This window comes from Hordeum vulgare, chromosome 4H (genome assembly GCF_904849725.1).
Source record: "Hordeum vulgare subsp. vulgare chromosome 4H, MorexV3_pseudomolecules_assembly, whole genome shotgun sequence".
Taxonomy (NCBI): domain Eukaryota; kingdom Viridiplantae; phylum Streptophyta; class Magnoliopsida; order Poales; family Poaceae; genus Hordeum; species Hordeum vulgare.
In genome coordinates this window covers 457,730,962-457,748,731 of record NC_058521.1, presented here as the reverse complement: position 1 = coordinate 457,748,731, position 17,770 = coordinate 457,730,962, and the positions used below count along the sequence as shown (strand labels likewise).

The following is a 17,770-nucleotide window of genomic DNA, read 5'->3' as shown; positions in this document are numbered from 1 at the left end:
GTCATCTCCGCCACCGATCTGGACTGCCACTCGGTAGTCGTCCAGCCATGTTTCTGGCTTGGGTTCTCCTGTAAACTTGCTGATCCCCGTCGCTAATCGGAAGTTGGGAGGGATGTCAGCCGAACGGATGGCTCGACTGAAACACTCGGGACCAGAGACGATGGTCCTGCTTCCACTCGGACGGTCTCTATCGTGACCATCACGGTGGGCTCAGCTCCTGTCGACCTTCCTCTGGGCGATGTATCCTCTTGCGTCGGGCCTTGGATCATAAGTGTTACCGACCAAACGTCGATCATCATGATGTCGGGGCCCGTAGGGCCCACCCCGCGGAGGGGTGCGTGAACGGCGACGATCTTCGGGATTCATGGAACGGCTGCCTTTTCTGTGTCGCTGATGAGAATCGGGGCTGAAAACTGACCAATGTGTGTTCGCGTCAACAGAACTGTTGTGGATCCTGTTGTGCGACTGGGAGACCGCCGAATTCTGCTGCTGCGCCGTGTGCAAGAGGGCACGGATCTGCTCGATCCCTCTGCCAGCCTCTAAATCAGTCGGCTGGAGGGAGTCGGCTATCTTGGCGGGGGCAGCCAGGTTGAGGACGGGTGTGCGGAACATCTCCACGTTGTTCTGACGAGTGCGCCGACTGGCAGAACGGCGGGGCTGACGGCGAGCGCCGGATGTTTCGCCGACCTCGTGCTCGTTTCGACCGGTTTGGCGGGGACTTTCATGGGAATTGGCCATGTGCACTTCAGTTGCAGGCCCGCGACCAAGTACTCGAAAGGCAACTCAGTCGGAACTGAGTCCGAACGCTGGGACGGCGGCGCAACTACAACTGATTCAAGGACCGCCACTTGTGAAGACGCGTTCTGGCGCGCCTGGGCGTGTTGCACCCAACGCTGGAGCCGCGGACGGCGAGACCACTTGTTGCGGCGCGTGACGGGGGCGTAGATCGACATCGGAGCCGACTGCTGGAGAAGAAGGATGCCGTGGGGGCCGGCATGGAAATGCGTAGCCCCGCGACTGGGGAGCGCCTCGACGTTGAGAGGGGCATCCCGAAGCCATGCCGAATCGTCGACGATGAAGGAGAGAGCGCCGAAGAGGATCTCATGACCCATGCACAAATCTCCACCGGATGACATGATGAAAAGATGTAGTCGCAAACTCGCCGGAAGTCGCTTAGACGCCTGCCCCACGGTGGGCGCCAACTGTCGTGGGTATAAGTCTGACAGTAGATGTGTAGGGTACGAAAGGATGGGCAGAGCCTTAGCTACGGCGAGGTTGTATGAGTTCAGGCCCCTCTACGGTGGAGGTAAAAGCCCTACGTCTCAGTGCTCTTGGGAGCTTGATGTCGAGTGGAATATGGATTACAGTGAAATGCTAACCCCTGCACCAGTGGGAAAGGGCGGCTTATATAGAGTGCGCTGCCCTTCACAACGGTTCGGTGCACAGGGGTGGCGTAGTGGCGAATAAATGCCTACGTTACAGGTAATGTATGCCTTAAATGTTAATAATGGTACATGAAAACGTATGATCGTTGCCCTCCAGGGGGGTTACGATGTACAGAGTGGAATCCAGTCGGTAAGTTTGATACGTTCCGAATGCTCATCTCCGACTGGATGATGGAGGAATCGTCACCGACTGGATGATGGGAAGTCCTTAATTCAGTCGGAACTGACTAAGGTCCTTGTCCCTTATGAAGGGTAGTCCTTGGGTCGGACCTGTAGGGCAGGCTTATGACCCTACCCTGGGACTATAACCCCATCATTAAGGTTCTCCTTTTAATAGAGAACCGGAACAAAGCATTAGCACTTAGTGAATACATGAACTCCTCATACTATGGTCATCTCCGGGAGTGGTTCCGGCTATTGTCACTCCGGGGTTGCCGGGTCATAACACATAGTAGGTGACTACAACTTGCAAGATAGGATCAAGAACACACATATATTGATGACAACATAATAGGTTCAGATCTGAAGTCATGGCACTCGGGCCCTAGTGACAAGCATTAAGCATGGCAAAGTAGTAGCAACATCAATCTCAGAACATAGTGGATACTAGGGATCAATCCCCATCAAAACTAACTCGATTACATGATAGATCTCATCCAACCCATCACCGTTCAGCAAGCCTACGATGAGATTACTCACGAACGATGAAGAGCATCATGGAATTGACAATGAAGGAAGGTTGGTGATGACGACGACGACGATCTCCCCTCTCCGGAGCCGAGAACGAACTCCAGATCTTCCCTCCAGAGGAAGAACAGGTGGTAGCGGCGCCTCCGTATCGTAAAACGCGATGAACTCTTCTCCTTGATTTTTTTCGGACGAAAGGGACTGAATAGAGCTGGAGTTGGAGGCGGTGGAGCTCCGAGGGCCCCACAAGCCTGCTAGGCGCGGCCAGGGGGCCCGCGCCACCTGGGCTTGTGGGCTCCTCGCTCCATGTCTCCGGTTGGTTCTTGCGCCAGTATTTTTTATATATTCCACAAAAAATTCTCGTAAATTTCCAGGTCATTCCGAGAACTTTTATTTCTGCGCAAAAAACAACACCATGGCAATTCTGCTAAAAACAATGTTAGTCTGGGTTAGTTCTATTCAAATCATGCAAATTAGAGTCCAAAACAAGGGAAAAGAGTTTGGAAAAGTAAATACGATGGAGACGTATCACATCCCCAGACCACTAGTCGGACACAAGTCAAAATGATCCTCTCCCTTTCAACTTTGAGCACTTCTACAATGGATGAGCGCAAGCAAGATATGCTGGCACTTTGGATGGAAAATAGAATAATGATGGGGAAGGAATACAAAAAGGTGTGAAAGGCTCACATCAATGAGGACAACCATAGGCGAGAGAAAGCCAAAGGATAGATATGATGTGAGGAGTAGGGATTGCCATGCAACGGATGCACATATGAGCTAAGGTAAGCTCTCCAATGGAACTAGTGGGGTGCATCCAACATGCTTGCTCATGAAGACCTAGAGCTCATTTGAGGAGGCTCATCATTGGAATATGCAAACCAAGTTCTATAGTGTAAGGCTCCCCACATGGTTATGCATGAATGATAATCTCTATGTAGCATAAATATAACAATGGAGTACGAGTGTGGATCTTTCAAAAGGAATAGTAGTGTTGCCCCCTTCTCTCTTTTTTTCTTTTTTTCTTTTTCTTTTATTTTTTATTTTTTTGTGGCCTCTTTGGCTCTTTCTATTTATCTCTCATTTGTCCTCTTTGGGATCTTTTCATTTGTCCTCTTTGGGATCTTTTAATTTGTCCTCTTTGGGATCTTTTCCTCACTTAAGGGCAATACTTTATGTTTTACAAGAGTAAAAAGAAGATCATCACACTTTATAAGTAGTACTCACATAAATACAAATGAAAACTATCATGATGTATGCAAATGTATGCCTCTGCCAGTGTAGCAGGATATGCAATGATACTAGCGCGTCATGTAGCAATAATAAGGACAAGGCCCAACTATCATGTGGCTCCTCGATCAAGCAAAATCATGTATGAAATGAAGATTAAGTCATGAGGTGGTGGATGTTGCATGGCAATGTATCTCGGAAAGGCTATGGAAATGCCTTAATAGGTAAGTATGGTGGCTGTTTTGAGGAAAGATATAATGAGGCTTATGATGACAGAGCGTATCATGCCAAGGGTTTGGATGCACTGGCGAAGTTTGCACCAACTCTCAAGGTGAGAAAGGGAAATGCACGGTACCAAAGAGGCTAGCAAAATATGGATGGCGGAAGTGCCAACAATCGAATACTCACATTAGTCCGACGAACTCATGCACTTATTATTGGTAACTCTGTATCTAGTCAGAAGATTCATAAAGAGACAAGTACCCCGAGGAGGAGTGTTTGGGTGTTTGGTTATCCTTGCGCATCCTCGACCCATGGTAATGTGAGGGTACTCTATATATTCCAACCCCTCCAGAGGTTAGCGATCAATCTAGTAGCTAGAGTTCTCAACTAATTTTTAGTTTTTGAAAAACACGCGGATTTCCCAAAATACAACACCTATCACTAATAGGCTCAAACTCTTGGCACCAATAGTCCAAACATTACTGAAATCAATACCTCAAAACTATTGCAAGTTACTACTATGCTTAAATAGCAACCTCAATTACCTACTCATGCAAGACACACAACTCAGTGCAACAAGCCAACTCTATAAAAAGATAAGCATGATAACTCCAGAGAGTTCCAAAATCAACCTAAATAAAAGCTCTTAAAAAGGTATAGCATTAAAACTAAGAGCTAAGCATGACAGCAGCTATGTAAAGATAGAGAACACACAAAAAAGATAAGCATGAAAACCTATGTTGTGTTCTAATGTGGAATGGAGCGTGTTTCTCTCCCAAACAAGGAAGACTAGGTTCCGACTTGTTATGAACAGCAAGAACAACTAAGACAAACTAAAAAGTGAAGGGCGGGACGCTCCAAGCATAGCACATAACATATGAAGTCATAAAAATATAGCATGGAGATGGATGATAACCCACAAGTGTAGAGGATCGCAACAGTTTTTGAGGATAGAGTATTCGACCCAAATTTGTTGATTCGCCAAAGGGGAAGCGAAATAATATTCTCAAGTATTAGCAGCTGAGTTTGTCAGATTCAACCACACCTGAAAGATTAGTTTCTGCAAGCAAAGTATAAGTAGCAAAGTAGTATGATAGCAACGGTGTCAGAAACAAAACTGTTGATGGCAGACTATTCCTAACTGTTGTATCAATGGCGCCAGTAAAGTGCACGTGGCCAGGGAACTATTCTTCCCCGGCAACAGTGACGAAAAAGGTCTTGTAACAAGTAACAGCAAAGTAGCAAGGAACAGCAGTAGCAGCAGCAGCAGAGTAACAACAGTAGCAACAGTAGTAGCAAAGTGGCCCAATCCCTTTTGTAGCAAGGGACAAGCCTAGACAAAGTAACTTAGCAAGGACCAGTAGTAAAAGACTCGTAGGCAGTGGATTGGTGATGGATGAGTGTGACGGATGTGATTCATCATGTAACAGCTATAACACTAAGAGATATGTAACTAGCTCTCGTTCGTCAATCTAATGTAGGCATGTATTCCGTATGTAGTCATACGTGCTTAGGGAAAAGAACTTGCATGGCATCTATTGTCCATCCCTAATATGGCAGTGGATATTAAGGTTCTCCTTTTAATAAAGAACCGGACCAACGCATTAACACGCGGTGAATACATGAACTCCTCATACTATGGTCATCTCCGGGAGTGGTTCCGGCTATTGTCACTCCGGGGTTGCCGGGTCATAACACATAGTAGGTGACTACAACTTGCAAGATAGGATCTAAAACACACATATATTGGCGACAACATAATAGGTTCAGATCTGAAATCATGGCACTCGGGCCCTAGTGACAAGCATTAAGCATAGCCAAGTAGTAGCAACATCAATCTAGAACATAGTGGATACTAGGGATCAATCCCCGTCAAAAACTAACTCGATTACATGATATATCTCATCCAACTCATCACCGTCCAGCAAGCCTACGATGAGATTACTCATGAACGATGAAGAGCATCATGGAATTGTCGATGGACAAAGGTTGATGATGACGATGGCGACGATTTCCTCTCTCCGGAGCCCCGAACGGACTCCAGATCTGCCCTCCAGATGAAGAACAGGAGGTGGCGGCGCCTCCGTATCGTAAAACGCGATGAAACCTTCTCTCTGATTTTTTTTCGGGCGAGACGGAAGATATAGAGCTAAGTTTGGGGGCGGTGGTGCCATGTGGGCCCCACAAGCCCTCACGGCGCGGCCTAGGGGGGTGGCCGCGGCCTGTGGGCTTGTGGCCCACTCGCATGCCCCCTCCGGTGGATCTTTGCGCATGTATTTTTCTTTTATTCCAGAAAAAATCTCCGTAAATTTTCACGACATTCTGAGAACTTTCATTTCTGCACAAAAACAACACCATGGCAATTCTGCTGAAAACAACGTTAGTCCGGGTTAGTTCCATTCAAATCATGCAAGTTAGAGTCCAAAACAAGGGCAAAAGAGTTCGGAAAAGTAGATACGACGGAGACGTATCAACTCCCCCAAGCTTAAATCCTTGCTTGTCCTCAAGCAACTCAGTTGACAAACTGAGAGAGACAAAAGAAAAACTTTGACGAACTCTATTTGATCTTGTTGTTGCAACTATGTCTAACTCATAACGAGAATTTCAGCAAGATCACAAGCAAACCACATAAGCAAATGACATTAAGGTCTCACGGTAAACTCATATCAATGGCATAATCAGCTAGAGAGCAAATAATAATAAGCCTCAAATGTCAACACTTCAATCAAAACAATATGAAGCAGTACGAACAGGTGGTATCTCGCTAGCTCTTTCTGAGACCGCAAAACATAAATGCAGAGCACCTTTAAAGACCAAGGGTTGACTAAACATTGTAACTCAAGGCAATGAAGATCTAGTCATAGTCATACTCAACACAGTTAAAAGCAAAGCATAAAAACAACAGAGGTGCTCTCTAATTAGTGCTTTTGTAAGAGGAGGATGACTCAATAGGAACATAAATAGACAGGCCCTTCGCGGAAGGAAGCATTGATTTGCAGAGGTGCCAGAGCTCAAGCTTTGAAAACAAAGATAATAATTTTGGGTGGCATGCTTTCATTGTCAACGCAACGACTAAGAGTTCTCAACATCTTCCATGCTACACATGCTATAGGCGGTTCCCAAACAGAAAAGTAAAGTTTTGACTCCCCCACCACCAATCAATCACACTCCATGGCTAACCGAATCCTCGGGTACCGTCCATACCAACATCAATCCTAGGGGAGTTTTGTTTGTAATTATCTTTTCGATTTGAGCATGGAACTAGGAAGTCCAATTACCGACCCCTTTCTCGTGAATGATAGTGAATAAACACATATCGAGGATAACACGCCTAGCATGGAAGATACCAATAGCCTCCTGTCACCACATGAGCAGTTCGGGCATGCAAAACAGATTATTTCTTGAAGATTTAGAGAGTGGCACATGCAAATTTACTTGGAACGGCAGGTAGATACCGCAAATAGGTAGGTATGGTGGACTCATATGGAACAACTTTGGGTTTATGGAAGTGGATGCACAAGCAGTATTCCCGCTTAGTACAAGTGAAGGCTAGCAAAAGGCTGGGAAGCGACCAACTAGAGAGCGACAACAGTCATCAAAATGCATTGAGATTAACTAACATTGAGTGCAAGTATGAGTAGGACATAAATCACCATGAACATGAACATCATAGAGGCTATGTTGATTTTGTTTCAACTACATGCGTGAACATGCGCCAAGTCAAGCCACTTGAATCATTCAAAGGAGGATATCATCCTATCATACTACAACACAGTCATCTCAACATTCATGTGGGCATCCAAGACGAACCATTATAAGCTCCTAGCTAAGTAAGCATGGCATAAGCAACTATGATCTCTAAGTTGTCATTGCAAACATGTTTCTTCACAACAAAGCTGAATCAGGCATGATGAGCTAGTCATATTTACAAAAACAAAATAGATCGAGTTCATACCAGCTTTTTCAGGCTCAGTCACTTCATCATATATCGTCATTATTACCTTTCACTTGCACGACCGAACGATGTGAACAATAATAAGAGTGCTCGTGCATTGGACTACACTGGAATCTGAAGGAAAACACAAAGGAGAAGACAAAGTAATATGGCTCTTTGAAAGCTAAACAGGTATGCATGCAAGAGCCACTAAACATTGTAACCAATATCTTCTACCTTGACCCAAAGAAAAATAAAACTATTTACACGGGAAAGCTCCCAACAAGCAAAAGAAGAAAAGGAAAATCTTTTTGGGTTTTCTCAAACTAGACACACGCACGAAAAGAAAACGAGAAAAAGAAAATAAACTGGCATGGATGATACAGTGGCAAAGTGTGAACACCGGCTAACAAAGTGAAAGCATAAGCAAGAATGTAAAGTCGGTGAGAACACGTACTCCCCCAAGCTTAGGCTTTTGGCCTAAGTTGGTCTACTCCCATGGAGGGAAATAACCAGCTCCGGGATACTCCGGAGTGGACTGATGATGCCACTGCTGTGTGAGCTCCTCTGGCTCCCACTGATAAACTGGCGTTTGGTACTCGACTGGTGGCTCGGGCACGGGCACATGTGGTTGGGCCAAGCCCCAATATGCGTAGATGTCCGAGGGCATAATTATGTACCTGCATGCATGAAGATTGAACAAAGAAGGAGCAGGCAAAGTAATAGTCTCACGAGTACCCTGACTAAATACTAGGTTATAAATCATCCTTCTACTTATATCTCTATCAAGAAAGTCATGGCGAACCATGCTATCATAATCTAGATATCTCTCGGGAAGAAGAGCTCTTCTTCCTCGTCCAGTCTAATAAGTATATCAAAGTGTTTGGCAAGACGGGTAGCATAGATACCTCCATAGACAACACCCTTAGAACGGTTCAGGTTCAACCGTTGAGCTACTATGGCGCCCAAGCTATAAGTTTTATCGTTACAAAGGGCTTCGCGCAAGACCGCAAGATCTAGGGAACTAAGTGACCCACCTTTCCCACGGCCAATCAAAAAATTTCCCACAAAAAGTGAGAAGTACCGAAGCATGGGAAAATGAATGCTAGCTTCTCTAGCGCAAGACACTCCTCTCTCCTCTCCTACAGCAATTGTACCGATGAAAGCTTCCAAGTCACGTGGACGAGGTTCATGAATATCCCCAACATAAGGTAATTTGCAAACATTGCAAAAATTCTGGAGTGACATGCGCTGGGGGATATCATAAAGTTTGAACTCAACCATAGGAGGATTCTACCTCGGATAGAAGTTAAAGCTTTGTACGAACATATTAGTGAGGAGGAGGTATTGCGGACACTTATCTTCAACGAAGGCGCTAAGGCCTGCGTTCTCCACCAAGTGATAAAAGTCCTCATAAATTCCAGCGGTGCGTAAGAACACGTCGCTTGGCAACTCACATGCACGAACTTCTGCGACTCGAGGAACCAGATACTTGGGCTTCTTGTCACTTCCATCATCCTTGGGGTCACGGCTTGAAGAGCCTCTTAAGAACATCCTCATCTTTTCCCTTTTCTATCTCTGAAAATTTCTAAAATTTGTAGTGATTCTAAGGAAAAGTTAATAAGGCTCAACGAAACTCGTAGCAACTACTCCCACAAGTGTCTAGAGACCATATTACGCACCACAAATACTTGGGACCAGCTAAAATTATCATGCAAAGCTCAAGAACATGGTCACCAAGGCAGCAAAAATACGCGGAGTATAAGGCACTAGAGCAAAAACTAATTTGACCAATGGAGGAGTCACTTACCAAGAAGTAATTTCCCCAAAACAGTTCGGAGAATGGTGATTTGAGCAAAGAGATCGAAAATCCCAGCAAGAGGAGCAAGAACACGGGTTTGAGGTGCGAAACGATTTTTTTCTTGAGGTAGGAGAACAATATGAGAGCAAGAATAAGTGGAGGGGGTGCCTGTGGGCCCCCCAAGCCTAGGTGGCGCGGCCAGGGGGTGCCCACACCCCTAGGGCTTGTGGCCCACTGGTGTGGCCCCCACACAAGCTCTTTGTCGCAGAATTTTTCAAAAATTCCAGAAAAAATCATACTTGATTTTCACGACGTTCGGAGAACTTCTATTTTCGGGGTACTTTTCTACTGGACGCTAAAACAGAAAACAGGGAAAACTAAACTAAATATATCAATTTTCTTCTAAGCAACCGAAGGTGAAAGCTTGGAACAGAGGTTGGTGACTCCTCGATTCATCCATCTCATGGTCATCGAAAGAAATTCGTCGATGAGGTTGATCAATTCTTCTTGACAAACCTTTTCGAATCGCATTTCGAATGGTCACTAGGTTACCTCAATGGGGATGTGTATCTCCCCAACAAGCAAATCATACTTCATCTTGACACGAGGAATAGGGCATTCAAAGCTCCCAATAAGTATCGATGAAGTTTTTTCGATAGCATTGATGCAATATACTCGATATTGTTTCTTCGGAAAGTGCACCGTATGCTCATTACCGTTGACATGGAAAGTGACATTGCCTTTGTTGCAATCTGTAACAACCCCTGCAGTGTTTAAAAAGGGTCTTCCGAGGATGACCGCCATGGCATCGTCCTCAGGAATATCCAAGATAACAAAGTCCGTTAAGATGGCGACGTTAGCAACCACAACAGGCACATCCTCGCAAATGCCGATAGGGAAAGCAATTGATTTGTCGGCCATTTGCAGAGAGATTTCAGTGGGTGTCAACTTATCCAGTTCAAGTCTACGATAAAGAGAGAGAGGCATAACACTAACACCGGCTCCAAGGTCGCATAACGCAGTTCTAACGTAGTGGCCTTTAATGGAGCAAGGTATAGTGGGCACACCGGGATCACCTAGTTTCTTGGGAGTTCCACCCTTGAAGGTATAGTTAGCAAGCATGGTGGAAATCTCAACCTCAGTTATCCTCCTCTTATTAGTCACAATATCCTTCATGTACTTAGCATACGGAGACATTTTGAGCATATCTGTCAAACGCATCTGCAGAAAGACAGGTCTCATCATTTCAACGAATCGCTAAAAATCCTCATCATCCTTTTTCTTGGATGGTTTGGGAGGAAAGGGCATAGGTTTTGGAACCCATGTCTCCCTTTCTTTACCATGCTTCCTAGCAGCGAAGTCATTCTTATCGTACCTTCTATTCTTAGGCTATGGGTTATCAAGATCAACAGGTTCAATCTCCACATCCTTATCATTGCTAGGTTGAGCATCATCATGAACTTCACTATTGATATTATCATTAGGCTCATGTTCATCACCAAATTGTGTTTCAGCATCAGAAACAGAGGCATCCTTTGGACTCTCAGGTGTAGCAGCAATAGGGTTGCTAGCGTGCACATCCCTATCATCTTTCTTCTTCTTTCTAGGATGACTAGGTGCATCAGTGCTAACTCCCTGAGAATCTTGTTCAATTCCCTTTGGATGACCCTCATGATACAAGGGTTCCTGGGTCATTCTACCGCCTCTAGTGACGACTCTGGCGGAATTGTCATTCAACTCGTTGAGCAATTCATTCTGAGCTTTAAGTACTTGTTCAACTTGAGTAGTAACCATAGAGGCATGTTTACTCAAGAGCTTAAGATCATTAACATTTCTGTCCACACAAGCACTTAAATGACTAAGCATGCGAGCATTCTGTTCCAATTGTCTGCTAACATAAGCATTGAAACTATGTTGTTTGGCAACAAAGTTATCAAATTCATCCATGCATAAGCTAGCAGGTTTATCAAAAGGAATATCACTCTCATCAAACCTACGCAGAGAGTTTACTTCTACTACCTGTATCGGGTTATCGAGACCATGGATCTCTTCGATAGGTGGTAGATTTTTGACATCTTCAGATTTAATGCCTTTCTCTCGCATAGATTTCTTGGCTTCTTGCATATCTTCAGGACTGAGGAATAGAATACCTCTTTTCTTCGGAGTTGGCTTAGGAGGTGGTTCGGGAATAGTCCAAGCATTCTCATTGCACAAGATGTTATTCAGTAGAATGTCAGCTTGCTCTACAGTTCGTTCCCTAAAAATAGAACCAGCACAACTATCTAGGTGGTCTTTGGAAGCATCAGCAAGTCCATTATAGAAGATATCAAGTATTTCATTCTTCTCAAGAGGGTGATCAGGCAAAGCATTCAGTAGCTGGATGAGCCTCCCCCAAGCTTGTGGGAGACTCTCTTCTTCAGCTTGAGCAAAGTTATATATTTCCTGCAAGGCAGCTTGCTTCTTATGGGCAGGGAAATATTTTTCAGAGAAGTAGTAGACCATATCCGGGGGGCTACGCACACAACCAGGAGCAAGAGAAGTGAACCAGGTCTTAGCATCATCCTTTAGCGAGAAAGGAAATAGCTTGAGGATATAGTAGTGGTGGATCTTTTCCTCACTAGTGAATAGGGTGGCTATATCGTGCGGTTTGGTAAGATGGGCTACAACCGTTTCAGACTAATAACCGTGAAAGGGATCAGATTCGACCAAAGTGATTAACTCAGGGTCAATAGAGAATTCATAATCCTTATCGGTCACAAAGATAGGCGAAGTAGCAAACTTCGGGTCGTATTTCATCCTAGCGTTCAGAGATTTTTCTTTCCACTTCAGCAGTAGTTTCTCAACATCATAGCTATCCTTACACGCAAGAAAATCCTCAGCTATCTCTCCTTCCATAACATAGTGTTCAGGCATAACAGGCAATTGAGGCATAGCAGTAGGTTCTACTTCAATAGTATCAGCAGTTTCAGAAGTATCATCACGTCTAGCAGCAACTCTAGCAATATGTGCATCAAGGAATGCACCTAGTGGCACAGTAGTATCAAGCATAGCATCATCAGGCATAGTATCAAGCATAGCATCATCAGGTATAGTATCAAGCATAGCATCATCATAAGCATCATGGGCAGCAGAAGTAGCATGATCAAGCACAATAGTATCAAGCACAGGCAACATATCAAGATTTCTAGCAGGAGGCGAAGTCGCAAACTCACTCAAAACTGAAGGTGAATCAAGTGCAGAGCTAGATGGCAGTTCCTTACCTCTCCTTGTAGTGGAAGGCAAGATTTTAGTTCTTGGATCTTTCGGATTCCTCATAGTGACCAGCAGACGTCAATCCCAAGTGACTCAGAGAATATAGCTGTGCTTCCCCAGCAACGGCGCCAGAAAATACTCTTGATAACGCACAAGTGTAGGGGATTGCAACAGTTTTCGAGGGTAGAGTATTCGACCCAAATTTGTTGATTCGACAAAGGGGAAGCGAAAGAATATTCTCAAGTATTAGCAGCTGAGTTTGTCAGATTCAACCACACCTGAAAGATTAGTCTGCAAGAAAAGTATCAGTAGAAAAGTAGTATGATAGCAACGGTGTCAAAAACAGAACTGTTGACGGCAGACTATTCCTAACTGTTGTATCAATGGCGCCAATAAAGTTCACGTGGACGGGGAACTATTCTTCCCCAGCAACAGTGACGAAAAAGGTCTTGTAACAAGTAACAACAAAGTAGCAAGGAACAGCAGTAGCAGCAGCAGTAGAGTAACAGCAGTAGCAATAGTAGTAGCAAAGTGGCCCAATCCCTTTTGTAGCAAGGGACAAGCCTAGACAAAGAAACTTAGCAAGGACCAGTAGTAAAAGACTCGTAGGCAGTGGATCGGTGATGGATGAGTGTGACGGATGTGGTTCATCATGTAACAGCTATAACACGGAGAGATATGTAACTAGCTCCCGTTCATCAATCTAATGTAGGCATGTACTCCGTATGTAGTCATACGTGCTTAGGGAAAAGAACTTGCATGACATCTATTGTCCATCCCTCCCATGGCAGCGGGGTTCTAATGGAAACTACGGGATATGAAGGTTCTCCTTTTAATAAAGAACCGGACCAACACATTAACACGCAGTGAATACATGAACTCCTCATACTATGGTTATCTCCGGGAGTGGTTCCGGCTATTGTCACTCCGGGGTTGCCGGGTCATAACACATAGTAGGTGAATACAACTTGCAATATAGGATCTAAAACACACATATATTGGCGACAACATAATAGGTTCAGATCTGAAATCAAGGCACTCGGGCCCTAGTGACAAGCATTAAGCATAGCCAAGTAGTAGCAACATCAATCTAGAAAATAGTGGATACTAGGGATCAATCCCTGATACGTCCATTTTGCATCATGCTTTCATGTTGATATTTATCGCTTAATGGACTGTTATTATACTTTGTGGTACCATACTTATGCCTTTTCTACCTTATTTTGCAAGGTTTATTTGAAGAGGGAGAATATCGGCAACTGGAATTCTGGACTGGAATAGGAGCAAGTCTGAGTCCTCTATTCTGCACAACTCCAAATGCCCTAAAAATCAACGTGGATTTTTTTGGGAATATATAAAAAATACTGGGCGAAAGAAGTGTCAGAGGGGAGCAACCAGGGGCCCACAAGCCTGGTTGCCGCGGCCTACCCCCCTGGCCGCGGCAACAGGGCTTGTGGGCACCCTGGCGGCCCACTGGCCCCCCTCTTTTGCTATATGAAGGGTTTCGTCCGAGAAAAAATCAGGGTGGAGCTTTTTCATGGATTCTCCGCCGCCACGAGGCGGAACTTGCGCAGATCCAATCTAGAGCTCCGGCAGGACGATCCTGCCGGGGAAACTTCCCTCCCGGAGGGGGGGAATCGTCGCCATCGTCATCACCAACACTCCTCTCGCCGGAGGGGAGTCATCTCCATCAACATCTTCATCAGCACCATCTCCTCTCCAAACCCTAGTTCATCTCTTGTAACCAATCTCCATCTCGCGACTCCGATTGGTACTTGTAAGGTTGCTAGTGGTGTTGATTACTCTTTGTAGTTCATGCTAGTTGGATTACTTGGTGGAACAGTTTATGTCTAGATCCTTGATGCTACTCATTACACCTCTGATCATAATTATGATAATGCTTTGTGAGTAGTTGCTTTTGTTCCTGAGGACATGGGATAAGTCATGCTGATAATAGTCATGTGAATTTGGTATTCATTTGGTATTTTGATATGTTGTATGTTGTCTTTTCCTCTAGTGGTGTTATGTGAACGTTGACTACATAACACTTCACCATATTTGGTCCTAGAGGAAGGCATTGGGGAGTAGTAAGTAGATGATGGGTTGCTAGAGTGACAGAAGCTTAGACCCCAGTCTATGCGTTGCTCATAAGGGGCTGATTTGGATCCACTAGTTTAATGATATGGTTAGACGTTGTCTTAATTCTTCTTTCGTAGTTGCGGATGCTTGCAAGAGGGGTTAATAATAAGTGGGATGCTTGTCCAAGTAAGGGTGGTACCCAAGCGTTGGTCCACCCACATATCAAACTATCAAAGTAACGAACGCGAATCGTATGAACATGATGAAACTAGCATGACAGAAATTCCCGTGTGTCCTCGGGAGCGTTTTTCCTCTTATAAGACTTTGTCCAGGCATGTCCCTTGCTACAAAAGGGATTGGTCCACTTTGCTGCACCGTTGCTACTACTTGTTACTTGTTACTTTTTTCTTGCTACGTTTTACCTCACTACACCATCACTTGTTACCGCTACTTTCAGTGCTTGCAGTTATTACCTTGCTGAAAACTGTTTATCAGAGCCTTCTGCTCCTCGCTGGGTTCAACACTCTTACTTATCGAAAGGACTACGATTGATCCCCTATATTTGTGTGTCATCAAGACTCTTTTCTGGCGCCGTTGCCGGGGAGTGGAGCGCCTTTGGTAAGTGGAATTTGGCAAGGAAACATTTATATACTGTGCTAAAATTTATTGTCACTTGTCACTATGGAAACTGAGTCTTTGAGGAATTTGTTCGGGGTATCTTCACCATGAACGGAAGCACGAGGGGTTCCTCCTCAACCTGAGGTACTTACTGAAAATACCTTTTATGAAATTCCTTCGGGTATGCTTGAGAAACTGCTGGCTAATCCTTTTACAGGAGATGGATCATCACATCCAGACTTGCATCCGATCTATGTAGATGAAGTTTGTGGTTTATTTAAGCTTGCAAGTTTGCCCGAGGATGAGGTAAATAAGAAAGTCTTTCCTTTATCTTTGAAGGATAAGGCGTTGACATGGTATAGGCTATGTGATGATACTGGATCATGGGACTACAATCAGTTGAAATTGGAATTTCATCAAAAGTTTTATCCTATGCATTTAGTACATCGTGATCGGAATTATATTTAGAACTTTTGGCCTCGTGACAGGGAAAGCATAGCTCAATCTTGGGGGAGGCTTAAATCAATGCTATATTCATGCCCCAATCATGAGCTCTCGAGAGAAATTATCACTCAAAACTTTTATGCTCGGCTTTCTCATAAAGATCATACCATGCTTCACACTTCTTGTACCGGTTCTTTTATGAAGAAGGATATTGACCACAAGTGGAATTTATTGGAAAGAATCAAACGTAACTCTGAAGATTGGGAGCTTGAAGAAGGTAAGGAGTCAGGTACGAATTTCCAGTTTGATTGCGTTAAATCTTTTGTTGAAACAAGCACCTCTAGAGATTTTAGCGCTAAGTATGGACTTGACTCTGAGATAGTAGCTTCTCTATGTGAATCTTTTGTTGCTCATGTTGATCTTCCCAAAGAGAAGTGGTTTAAGTATCATCTCCATGTAGAAGTTAACATAGTTAAACCCAATCTAGTTGAAGAGAAAGTCATTGCCTTTAGTGATCCTATTGTTCCTTGTGCCTACACTGAGAAACCACCTTACCCTGGTAGGAAAAAGGATTATTCTAAAGCTCCAACTGTGATACGTAGGGGTTACATTAGACCGCTTGCACCCCCTGAGGAAATTAGAGTTGAACCTAGTGTTGCTATTATCAAAGATCTCTTAGCCGAAGACATAGACGGGCATGTTATCAAATTCTGTGGGGACTCCGCTAGAATTGCTAAACCTCACGCGAAAGACAAATACGGACCTGTAGTTGGCCTGCCCGTTGTTTCTGTCAAGATAAGAGATCACTGTTATCATGGTTTATGTGATATGGGTGCTAGTGTTAGTGCAATACCCCGGTCCTATATGATGAAATCAAAGATGAGATTGCACCTGCTGAGTTAGAACCCATTGATGTCACTATTACGCTAGCTAATAGATACATATCTGCCCTCTGGGAATTGTGAGAGACGTAGAAGTCGTGTGTGGTAAGACGAAGTATCCTACTGATTTCCTCGTCCTTGCTACTGCACAAGATAGCTTTTGTCCCATCATATTTGGTAGACCCTTTCTCAACACTGTCAATGCTCATATTGATTGCATCAAACAGACTGTCACTATTAGTTTCGAGGGTGTGTCTCATGAATTTAACTTCTCCAAGTTTGGAAGACAACCCCATGAAAAAGAGTCGTCTGGTAGGGTTGAAATCATTGCTCTTGCCTCTATTGCCGTACCTCCTACGGATCCTTTAGAGCAATATCTGCTTGAGCATGAAAATGATATGCATATGGATGAAAGAGATGAGATAGATAAAATTGTTTTAGAACAATATCCTATTCTCAAGAATAGTCTGCATGTTGAACTGCTCGGGGATCCTCCCCCACCAAAGGGTGATCCTGTGTTCGAGCTAAAACAGTTACCAGATACTCTTAAGTATGCCTATCTTGTTGAGAAGGAGATATATCTTGTTATTATTAGTGCTCACCTCTCGAATCATGAAGTGAAGAAGTTATTAAAAACTTTGAGGAAGCACCGTGTTGCTATTGGATATACTCTTCATGATCTAAAGGGTATTAGTCCCACTCTATGTCAGCACAAGATTAAAACCAATCCTGATTCTAAGCCAGTTGCTGATCATCAACGGAGATTAAATACGAGGATGAAAGAGGTCGTGAGAAAAGAAATATTAAAGCTTTTGGAGGCAGGAATCATTTATCATGTTGCTCATAGTGATTGGGTAAGCCCAGTACATTGTGTACCTAAGAAGGGAGGTGTCACCGTCGTTCCTAATGATAAGGATGAACTAATCCCACAGAGGATTATTACTGGCTATAGGATGGTGATAGACTTCCGGAAACTGAACAAGGAAACCAGAAAAGACCATTATCCTTTGCCATTTTATCGACCAAATGCTAGAAAGGCTATCTAAACACACACACTTGTGCTTTCGAGATGATTATTCAGGTTTCTCGCAAATATCTGTTGCACAATCTGATCAGGATAAAACCACTTTCACCTGCCCCTTCGGTACCTTTGCTTATAGATGTATGCCTTTTGGCT

At 44.2% G+C, this 17,770-nt stretch overlaps 1 protein-coding gene across 1 annotated transcript in view; it reads left to right on the top strand.

Annotated features, from left to right (window-relative positions):
• The window catches only part of LOC123450614 (arogenate dehydratase 2-like), a 95,757-nt gene that overhangs the window by 32,428 nt on the left and 45,559 nt on the right, over positions 1 to 17,770 (top strand). The window lies entirely within an intron of this gene.